This window comes from Populus trichocarpa, chromosome 15 (assembly GCF_000002775.5).
Source record: "Populus trichocarpa isolate Nisqually-1 chromosome 15, P.trichocarpa_v4.1, whole genome shotgun sequence".
NCBI lineage: Eukaryota > Viridiplantae > Streptophyta > Magnoliopsida > Malpighiales > Salicaceae > Populus > Populus trichocarpa.
In genome coordinates this window covers 2,490,535-2,502,715 of record NC_037299.2, presented here as the reverse complement: position 1 = coordinate 2,502,715, position 12,181 = coordinate 2,490,535, and the positions used below count along the sequence as shown (strand labels likewise).

The following is a 12,181-nucleotide window of genomic DNA, read 5'->3' as shown; positions in this document are numbered from 1 at the left end:
TTATATTTTTAAATCGTTTTGATATATTAATATTAAAATTAAATTTTAAAAATTAAAAAGTATTATTTTAATAAATCTCTAAATAAAAAATATTTTAAAAAATTTATTATTATTACAATTCAATAGCAATTTTTGCATATATATGATAAAATTATCATTTAAAAAGAATGTTTAAAAGTTTAGCCGAAGTTGTTTTTTTTAAAAAAAATTATATAAATACTTTCAAATGAATTTGTTTATATTTTTTAAATTTTATTTTTAATATAGTCCATCAAAATAATTAAAAATTATTAAAAATTTTAATTTAAAATAAAATAAAATAATCAGATTTTAATAAAAAAATAAAAACAAATTCAACCCTCTAACCAGGCATATGTTTCTTATTTTCTAGCATTTTCCACCATTTTATGTAAAAGACAAATACAGACTACCCCAGGTAGCTAGGTGGTTAGGTATTGGGCTCTTCATTCTATTCTATCTGACATGTTTTTCCCCTGAATGGCTATAGCCACGTTTATTTACATGTCTTGCCATTGATCAACAACCGAAAACAAAATCACTGGCGATTCCCAGCTACTCGTCGTATTGTCAAACCCAACATTACCACAGAATAATAATATTATATATATATATATATATATATATATATATAAAAAAAAAACTAAGAGGAATGAATGTCTCATTGTATACACGGACTCCGAAAACTGTGAATTATTATAATATAATTATGATTTTTCTCTTCCAGACCGAGGCAATGGACTGGTCATTGGAAGTAAAAACTTCTTTTTACTTGGATTTTATTGAAAATAAATTAGTCTTTGCTTTTCTTTTTTTTCGATAAAATTATTTAATTGTCCTTGGAAGTAAAAATAACTAAACTTGAATTCAAAGGCTTTACAAGTTTTTTATTTTTTTAAAATACAATAAAATAACTAAATTATTCTTTAAAAAAAAATTATTTAACCGGTGATCAATGACTTTTTTATATTTTTATTATGATTTTTTTGTTATAAATAAGTTGACTTAGGGGTAATTAAACAAATAAAAAATTATTTAAAAAAATAGTTCACTGCATGTGCTAGCAAGTGGATCATTTATGTGCCAATCAGGTGATGTGTGTAGCATCTCCTGGCGGCATTCAAATTATCTCGGCTACAACGCCATTTTTGGGCGGCAGGTGTAACCAACAAACATCCGGTTTAGCGTCAACGATCTTTATTTCCATCTTCCTTGATTTCCTTGCTTAACTCTCCAAGATATCAAAGTAGCCTTTCAATTTGTTTTTATTACAATTTATTTTATTTGGAATATTTTATAAAATTAAAAATTTCTTTCAATATCATCCTCTTTTTTAGTTTTTTATTTCCTATTAAATTTAATCATTGTTTTTTTATTGTTATTTTTTTACTTTGACAAGCTTTTACAATTGATATATTTTTTTAATTTCATCATTTAACATTAAATTGGTTAAAAAATAAGTATCTTGATTGAGCTCGGATCAAGAATTTCACATATTATACATTTAAAATATTAACTCATATTTAGTCGGATCTATAACCCGAGTCATAAATTATATTTTTTAAAAAGAATATGCTTGCAACATCAGAGTATATTTTTTATGAAAAAATATGATCCAGCCCAGCGATATATCATGTAATAGTTATCATACCTTCATCTTTTTTACAGTATTTATTTTATTTTTATCTACTTTTAAATTTTAAGGAATCCAACTCATTAAAATGATACTCTCATTATATAATAAAATACAAGATAAAAAAAATATAAATGCATAAAGTAATATAACGTTATATCATATACATTTTATATTATAAGAATCTATTTTACGTTTCAAAATAGATCCTAAAAAAAGATATGATTTCAAATATCAAAATAAGACTTTTTCCCCTTTTGTTATTTTACAAATAATAACACCTTCCATGAAAAATTTTAACCAATTTTTTTATATGACTCTTCACTCAATCATAAATACAATTAAAACTTTATAAATTAATATCTTGGATCATGAAAATTTATTAATTAATTGAGATATTATTTAATCAATAAATTAATACACTATACATTAATTAATAAATTAATTTATCAAGGTATTCTTTTTTATTTTATATGACTACCACCTAATTATTGAATTATGAATTATTATTATTCTATGAATTTCTTTAGCCAAAACAAATTCATGAATGTAATTAGTCTTATTATATAGAAGAATCCATTCATTACAACAAACTAAAATTACATTCAATGATTACTTAATTAATATACTTAACGAACATTAAGTCAAGTAAAAACATATATAAAAAGAATATACAATATCACAAATGGTAAAACTAAATACAATGAATAATGATAGATGAAATGCATAAAGTATTTTATGAGTACAAAATAGAAAATTTAACTTTCACCTAAAAAAATTGTAAAAGTGGGTGTTATAAAGTTTAACTTGCAAGTGAGCCAAGCAACAATATCAAATATAATCATCAGACCATTAAAGTATCTATAAATTAATATTAAAAAAAAAACAATGCCAAATAACATAAAATCTCAAAATTCCATAAGTTAGAGAAGATTCTTTATAAATGATTTGTTTAATATCAATAACATGTGAACACAACCTGAGAATTAATTACTAAGAAGGCAAATAATTTTTTTTAAAATATTTATTTTGTAAATATGCTAGAATTCCATTTTTATCAACTTCTAATCAAGACATGACATTCAAATATATCATTATTTTGGAGAAGGTAAATAAGTTGACATGGAGCTAATGAAAAGTCATTTTCAATCTTAAAAAAAAAAAACAAAATCAATTTTTCACAAAAGATGTTTTCAATACGAATGAAACATGATTGTTTTATAAGCTACAACCAGATTATTTTCTTGCAACAAAGCAACTTAAAGGTAAGAAATAAGACAAGAAAAAAACAAACAATTATTATTTACTATAATAAAGATAGTTATGAGAAAATTCCTTTATGATTTATTGTCAGGTATGCTGAACCACAATATTTTCAAGAATGTGAACCGAGTAACTATCTTTTTGTTTATTGATAATTGTCTTCTTCATCCAAGATTTGAAAAATATTGAATTGTTTTTCTTGCCACCCAACACAACATCAAAGATTCAATCTTATGATGCAATGATCATACAAGCTTTTAAAATATATTATTGTCATCGATTTTATTAAAATCTTTTAGAGAATTATGAAATTGGAATTCAAATCTAGAAAAGATAAATGTTTAGATGCAATAAATCTTGCAAAATCATCTTGATAAAAAAAATAAATGGTAGAACTTGTTAATAATTGTTTTGTTCATCCAAGATTTAAAAAATATTGATTTTTTTTTCTTGTCACCCGACATAACATTAAAGATTCAACTTTATAATGCGATGATCATACAAGCTTTCAAAATACACTGTGGTAATCGATTTTATCAAAATCTCTTGGAGAATTATGAAATTGAAATCCAAATTTAGAGAAGATAAATGTTTTAGATACAATGAATCCTACAATCTCATCTTAGACAATAAATATTTATGTAAGTTTAATTATAAATTATTTTTGACATTGTAAAATTACGTTTATAAATAACATAGCTTGAGAGAATTTAAATCAACACTTAAATAATAGAGTCGTTGAACATATGCATGTTCTAACCAAATAGTTTGATAATAATATAATTTGAGAGTATAATAATTTATTTTATATTTTATTCTATCATATCTATCATCAACTAAATAAAATAAAAATATAATAATTATTATTTTTATATTATAACAAAACATAATATTATCTTATTTTCTTGTTCTATCTTGTCTACTGTATCTCAACTATCTCAATCTTTTATGTTGGTTAGGTGAACATTGTAACGTTTTTTTTGGAACCTATAAGGATGGCGTTAGAAAATTGTAAAACTATAGTGGTAAAAGTATTATGAATCTACAAGGAATAAAATAAAATAAAATATACCGAAAAGATTGTAATTAAATGGTGGGGTGTGACTGTGTGAGCTTTGAGTAGAGCAATAGAAAAATAATGGGGTCGAGAGGGCTGGCGACTGGCGAGCAACATCAACATTGTCAGCAGCGGAGAAAAACAAGGCTAAACGCAGAGAGGTATCACGTAAAAACAACACAAAAGAAAAAGAAGCTTTCTTTCTTTTCATTTAAGTTATATTGAGATATAAAGTTTATATTTTTTTTTTCTCCTTCAATTAGATACTGGAAAAGAAGAAGGCAATTGATGAATTGATAAAAGAAGCTTCTTCTTAGAAGGACCATCTTGTTTCTTTCGAGCCCTTTTGTCATTACAATAGAAATGGTATAATCCTTGATTCCTTACTTGGTTTCTTGCTCAAAATTGGCTTTTATGGTTAATTTAAAGCTTTTTATATTTCTTTACTTGGTTTTATGAGTACATTTTTCTTGGATGATTCAATTGGCTGAGTTACTGTAGTTACTTAATTTCAGCTTTAAGCTAGTTGGTTCCTTTTGTTTTATGGGTGTGCTATTTTGTGTACACATTCTATGTTCTTAAAATCTGAATCCCTGTCATGATCTGATTACTAGATCTGTCAGTGTTTTTGGAATCTGAAAGTGGGGACAAACTCTCCTCTTCTGTAAAACAGCACATTCAAGACCTTCTCCAAATAAACATGAGTTAAGAATCTTATTGTTTCTGTTAATCTGGGTTTCTGCGACCTCAACATTTACAGATGGTCTATAAATATGTCAGTTGGAGATTCTGTGTTGGTACCATTGTGGCATTTAACTTTTTTAAAATTTACAGGTCAATATGGAGGGGCTGTTTGGCCCCAAGTGGTCTACAGAAGAACAGATGAAGCGTAGGGACATGATGGCTTCAGAAGCATGTTATAGTTTTTTTTCACGAGGCTCCAAATTCCAGTGTTGATAAGATGTCAATAAAGTTAGATAAGAGCCCCTTGGTTGGATTTGTAAACTATCGCTTTACTCTTGAGGAAGAGATACCTGTTCTTTATGTGTATGAAATACAGCTCGAGTCTCGTGTCCAAGGGAAGGGACTGGGGAAATTATTTATGCAATAAATTGAGCTTGTTGCTCGCAAGGTGCTGATGCTCTTTCTTGTCAGCCCTTTAATGGTTGTGAATAACTAATTAGATATACAAATACACACATGTTTCTACGTTTTCTTATTAAACAGCATACAATTATATAACCCATCTTTCTCTTCCTCTCTGTAAATCTCAACTCTCTTCACTTTGTACTTCAGAATTAACTATTCTAGGTTCATGTTGTGCTTCATCATAATTGATATTTAATTTAGTCATTTCATCTTCTCTAGAATCACATGAGTGCTGTAGTCCTAACAGTTAAAAAAGCTAATGCAGTAGCTATGAATTTCTACAAAAGTTAGCCGAGGTATGTCTTTTACTCGACAATACTGCTATCCTAGTGATCTCTTAAATTTGTGACATTTAGCTCTGAGATTCTTGGTTGAGTGGCACTCATTTACTAGATAAAATGCAATAGTAATGAGTATTATTAGATGCTGATGGCAATTCGCAACCAGAAGAAACCTCTTTCCTTCCCAGGCTGCTAACTATTTTCCCACCAATTCATAATATTTCTTTACCATTTTTGCCTGAATTGTTTTTTTAATCCATCAGTCACTTTCAAGCATTTCACCACTGAGAGTTGATCCCTTGGTATGTTATTATTGACTGTATTATGTACAGTATGTACAATTTACATCCAACCCTCTCCCCTCCCTCTTCTGTTTTAAGAAGCTTTATCCCTTCACAGATGGGACTTGAGAAAAGTTACGTGATTCTCTGCAAAGCGTTTGACCATGAAGCCAAAGCTATTTTGGAGGTACGAACTATCACATTCTTTTCTGTGAATAATAATGTTGTAACCCTAAACTCTGTGCCATTGTGCTTGTGTGAGAATTCAGGATAGAAAAGGAAGCTTTCTTCCAGGTATTGTTATGGATACTTCTTGCAAGTTGCATATTTTGATATGCTTATGTTTTTACATGACAACCCTTTGTAAATAAACATACAGGTGATTGAAAATTTCAGTAATATATTCCTAGTATTGTGCAGTTAAATGTTAGTGTTAAAGAGTAAAAAACTGCATTGCAATTAAGGTATTGTTTCTGGAATCCAGTCTTCAACAAATCAACCAATGCATTTTCATAGGTTAAGAGGTTTCATTGCTGCCAACAGTGTTTCTCTGTTCATTCTGGAAATATTTTTCTGTTGACTTGTACTTGTGGATTGCAAATCTTTTAATTTCTTCTTGGTATTGCTTTTCCATCTACTAAATACCGTGTCTGGAAAGCTTCTTGCATTACCTTCTAATGAGAAGACTTACGTAAATAAATATTCCAAAGATGAGGATGAGCACATGAATTCTGTCATAGGGTAGAAGCTTTTTTGCTTCCTGTGGGCTTCTTGCTTATTTTCTTAGGTGACTCTAAGAGCAGCATAGTATGGCACGTGCTATGTATTTTAGTTCCATCATATTCGTTTTCTGAAAATTGTGTTCATAAATATTTTGAAATTTGTTGCTATTTGGTGGTGTTTACAGCTTCCCTTTGATTTTTTGTGTAAAAGAGCATGTAATGACCAAGAGTTATACTAGCAAGCTAGTTCATTGAGCTTATGAAGTCCTGGTATGGAATTTTTATTAAGTTTATGTGCTTGTCATTTTGATTTCCTCAAGATGGACATGAACATTTGATTAAGGAAACATTACATCTACTTTTTTCAGTAGTGGAACTTTCATCAGTAAATATGATGGAATATATTGTTGATTGGATGCAAAAGTCTCCATCATTTCGTATTTTTTTGGTGTAGTTTAACAGGGGGGGAATTTAAGCTTTTGAGGTCACTCACACAAATTCTTTCAACATATATTGTAATTGAATAATCTTTTCACTCCATTATAAAGAAAATTTATTTTGATTTTCCTATGCAGGGAAGTGGATGAGTAGGATAGAGATGACTATTGAACATATTTTTTATGTATTTTTCTGAATCAAACCTTTTTTTTCTGCATGTACTTTCTCTTTTCCTATTCTTAAATACAAAATAGAATAAACTAATGATATAGAATCATTATAATTGATTCTATGCATGAACCATCTGATTAGTGATGCTCTTCACCATCGTTCACAATTGAACTTTTTTTCTTTTGCTTTTTCTCAAAGATGAGGGCTTAGTACTATGGTAGTTGATACTTTGCGAAACTGCATCGTGTTTTAATGTTTCACTAAATTCCATTAAAAACTATCTGCGTGATGCAATGTGGTGTTTGTACGATTGAAATTAAATCTAGGATTGGAATTTGAGTATTGACAGATACTGTTGGCTTCTAAATGAAGTACAGTGTAGGGTCTTAGTTATAAAGAGTGCTGGGGTAATAAGTGGAATGTGGATAATTGTGTGAAAAGCGGTCACTAATAAGTCATTGAGCTTTTCTCTATCTGTTGTTGTTTCTTGGTAGTATTTTTTTTCTTGGGGAGGGGGATCTTGCGCTGATTCATGGAGAAGACTAGGTTATCTTACATTTCTTTAATTCAGCAAGAACTTGCTTGAATGAGAGAAATTCATGCTCAAAGAAAACTTTGTTTTTCTAGGAACTACACACTTGCCAATTTTAACAAATAGTTCACTAAATACAAAAAAGAAAAAAAAGAAAAGAAAATTAGTGAATGTTATGTGAAATCTGTTAATGTTACAAAATCATTTCCTTTGCAGGATTTTTCTTGAATAAATTTCACATGAACAAAAATTTTTTTAGTGTAGGTTGTCTGGTAGTGCCTTTCTGGCTCTATTTAGGAAATGACAGAAGTGAACTTCTAGGATTGCATTTGACATTTAGCATGACTTTGTATAGTTGTTAATTGTGTCAATAAAATCTTCTGAAGGCACAGGGAGATAGATGGGTATGAACAGAGAAAACAAAGCTCCTGGATAATATTATTGATCAGAAATTGTCACAACTATTGTAACTGTGATTTTATTTTTGAGTCCTCTAACCTGGTAACCAACTTAAATTGAAACCCATATGATGAAGTAAAATTTGATCAGAATTTATAGCCACTATGCTTCATTGTTGGAAAATTTTCTTCATCAGCATGCCAACAACTTACAATTGTGAAATATCTAATTAGTTTGATCTATTTCTTATCTTTTTCCATAACTCCCCTTTTTTTCCGGTCTTCTTTTTGTTTCCAGCCATTATTTATAAAACCTCTCATATGTTTCGTTACTGGAATAGCCTCTTCTCTTGCTTTTTTCTAATGCTCATGCTCCGATTTAATACAACAAAATATTGGTAGATCATTGGCATTTCCAAGAAGTATAGCACACGGGCAATCCAGGAGCTTGTAGCGTGTATGATCTTAATTTAAAAGGCATTTTTAAAAGGTTTGTAGGCTTAATTTTTTTTTTACTAAATTTTCTTTAAAGTCTCCAAATATATAGATAACTGCTTTGAAATAGTTAATCACTGGAATTTACAATGTGCTGAATTCTTATGAAAGATTCAGTATATTCTTTTTCTTCTAATTCATGTGAGCGTTTGAAAGTATATGAAAATTTGCATGCTGGGATGTTGCCTAATTTCACTGTGTTCATGCAGCTTCAAGAACCTTTTGTTTTACTGACATTTCCTCATTACTTTGGCCTTAGGTTATAAACTTGTTAGTGTCATGCTTTACATGCTAGTGCTAATGTACAGGAAAGATATTTCCTTTTCCTTTACTGTTTCTTCATTTGTTTAATGTGGATAGACTCTGTTTGGTAATGCTGAAAGCGATTAAAAGTGCTTTTCAAAGTGCATTTATGCTGAAAAGCATCATTTTGATGTCTTTTCAGCACAATTTTACAAAAATACCTGCACCGCATTACCATACACACACTAAATCATGTTCTAGGTTTGGTCTACATGGTGAAAGAGAGCCCTTTGTTTTGAATGGAAAAAAAAAACATTTCAAAACTGTACTGTTCAAATTTTGGGCATCATTTTAAAGATGTTTGCATGTCATTTTGGAGACTATAAAACGAAGGAGCCTAGGACCTTCATATGCAAACTAGATGGAAGCAAAGGTTTTTTATATAGGAATTTGGGATCCAAGCGGGTGTCAAAATTTCACTCTGAAGAAAAGTTTCTTTGATTTAGATCCAGAACAATGAAAGGCTATAAATCAACTTGAGCCGGTCTAGGAACGATAGATTCTTATAGAAGTTTGGTAGGAAAGGCTTGTGCAGTGTTAAATCATTCTATGAAACTTTAGAGGAAATTGATAGGTTGTTCATGCTATTGTAAAGATGTTATGTGGAGAAGATTAATTCTGGCAATATTTGAAGGGAAATTATGATAGAGGAAGTATTGTCCAGATAGGTTGCTCAGAAAATGCTATCTTATTTGTTAAAAAAAAGGCTAATAATCTTGTAGCATATGTCAGAGAGGGATTGTTTTGTTTGTATTTGGACTGAGTGTACAAGTTGATGGGACCTATAACAGGGTATACCTTGATTGTTGGGACTTTACTTGAATTGAGTTTTTGCTGGCATTTTGAGCTTTCACCCGTTGGTGTCATTTGAATTGTAAGCAGTGCTCTGAAAACTAATTATGTATGTATGAAGGTAGAAAGTTATTCGTTGCTTAATTGCTGTTTTGGGTGCTAATTTTCTAAAGGTTATTGTGATAGGATTTCTCTTACAAAAGCTGCTATGCTAGCTGTTTTTTATTTTTATTTTTATTTTTACGGTTATTATAGTTATTAAACCCGGCTTGACGGGTAGATGTTACAAGCCTAGGTCTTGAGAAGAGGGAATCACACGTGGCAAGGAGTTAATTGGCAAGTTAGCTAGGAAGTTAGTTAGTTGGAATTAGCAAGGATCATATAGTTGGTAGTTTGTTTCAAGTTAGTTTGGAGTTCAATCCTTGCACAAAAGAAAATTGTACAAAGCTCGATGGAGGAGCATAAGAAATAATACAATAATACAAGAACAATTGCAGAAATTGCATCTCTCTCTCTTCTCTCTAATTTCTTATGCTTCTCCCTCAAATTTCTTCAAAACATTTTGCTTGTCAAGGAAGATCTTTAATAATTGGTATCAAAGTCACTTTCCAAAGTAAGGTAGCTTGGGTCCAAGAAACAATTAAAAATGGTGGAAAATAGCATGATGAAGGCTTTGGAAGAACACAATAAGAGATTTGAAGAATGAATAAGAAATACTCATGAACAATTTTAAGAAATCAATGTTGTGATTTTGAAAGGAGGCTCAAAACAATCATTTCCGGTGATTCTTTCACCCATAAAAGTAGTCCAAGCATAAGCCAATCATTAGCTAATAGTTACTTAGGTCCATTTAGTTAGTAGTTTGTTGCAAGTTAGTTAGGAGTTCAATCCTTGTATTAAAGAAAAGTGTACAAAGCTCGAGGGGTCATAAGAAATAATACAAAAACAATTACAAAATTGCATATCTCTCTCTTTTCTCTAATTTCTTCTGCTTTTCCCTCAAATCTCTTCTAAACATTTTGCTTGTCAAGGGAGATCTTTAACTGTTACCTCGGTATTTCATCAAACCCCATACTTGATCTAAATAAGGTTTTTATTATAATTATTTTAGATATTAATCTAATTAAATTGACCTGATTTAACTCTGATGAGACTTGATTGATTTTTTTTATTAACGTGGATGTCTGGGTCAGTTTGTGTGCACCTCAACTAATCCCACGAGCTCTAAAGTTAATGACCATATAAACCTTTAATGATTCTGAGATTTATAAAACTTGAATTAATGATTTTTAAAAAATAAATTTAAAATTTAATCAGTGAGGCAATAAGTGGTTGAATTTAAATCTGTATCTCTCCCTATTATATTATTATATTTTTACTTGGTTTACCTCTCAGACACGTTATGCCCTAGAGAGCCCTAGATACAGCAATTCACTATTAATATCAACAGGCGTTTTCGTCGTCTTCTTCCCTTTTCTTTGCTGAAGCATATTTATATTTTTCTGCTTGTTTATTTAACGGCATGCTGTATTCCAAAAGCATTTCGGACAAATATCATATGCTTGCCTGTGGAAAAGTATTGGGCATCTCCCTTTTCGAAAGCTCCCTGCGTAGTGGGGTTGGAATACTTTGGCCATATGCTAAATTGTTTTCGATTATTTGTGAGATATTGACTTTATTAAAGTTGCTTTTATTGCTGATGACGCAAATAACTCCCTTATTTGTGCTAATAATATAATGTACTTTTTTTTTATATATAAAAAAAACAATTTAATGTACTTAGGTAGTTCAATGGCTGGAGTTGGTGGGTACTTCTTAAATGTGTTGCTGCATTTCTTAATTTATGCATTTTATTTTCTTTAGTGACAATATTATTGCACTTCTTTATCACATTTTTGTTTTCCAACCACGTAGTAGATATTTATATAGAGGTTAATGTATACATTGCTCTCATAAAAGATGCAAAGAAAACGTTAAGTGGAATTCATGTTTAGTCTGTATTGTTTTGGCAAGTTAACCTCAAGGTAGGAGGATTCATTGAAAACATTATCAGAGAATTATCAAATATAAATAGAAATCCTGATAGAAATCATAATATTGATAAATTACAATGATATTTACCGATGAAATATTACATCGTTACTTCTTTTGGTATTCATTAATGAAAATTTTTATGTCAGTTACTACCGAGAGAATTATAGTTAGAAATGAAGGAATAAAAAAATAATAATAATGTGTTATTATTAGAAACATAATTACCGATGAAATATACCAATCATTAATATTATTGGTGAATTTATCGGTAATATTTAAGTTATAACCTAACAGATAATCCTCCTCTCCCCTTCCTCTATTTCTTCTTATTCTGCAGAAAATAGCATACAAAACCTCCTCATTTTGTTACAAATCAAGCCCCTATTATCATAAATTCAGCCACCCCAACACTTAGTCTGTCAATATCCATGTTCTGATTCATTTTTTGTCTTTTTTAAGATTCACCATATTAAGTAAGAAAAATTACCTACCTTTTTTTGTAGCCTGTTTTTTTTAAATTATTTTTTGGCATTTTGGTGTAGTATATGTAGTTTGTTTATGTGTTGTTTTATATGTAGAATTTGTTGTATAAATGTATGATTTGTACATGTTAG

General features: G+C 29.6%; 1 long non-coding RNA gene across 1 annotated transcript; it reads left to right on the top strand.

Annotated features, from left to right (window-relative positions):
• The first annotated feature begins 3,968 nt into the window (after window positions 1–3,968).
• LOC18105588 (uncharacterized) lies at window positions 3,969–7,708 on the top strand. Its single transcript, XR_002978108.2, has 4 exons — window positions 3,969–4,132; window positions 4,235–4,337; window positions 4,806–5,703; window positions 5,801–7,708. It is a non-coding gene; the product is annotated as an uncharacterized LOC18105588 (long non-coding RNA).
• The last annotated feature ends 4,473 nt before the right edge of the window (window positions 7,709–12,181 follow it).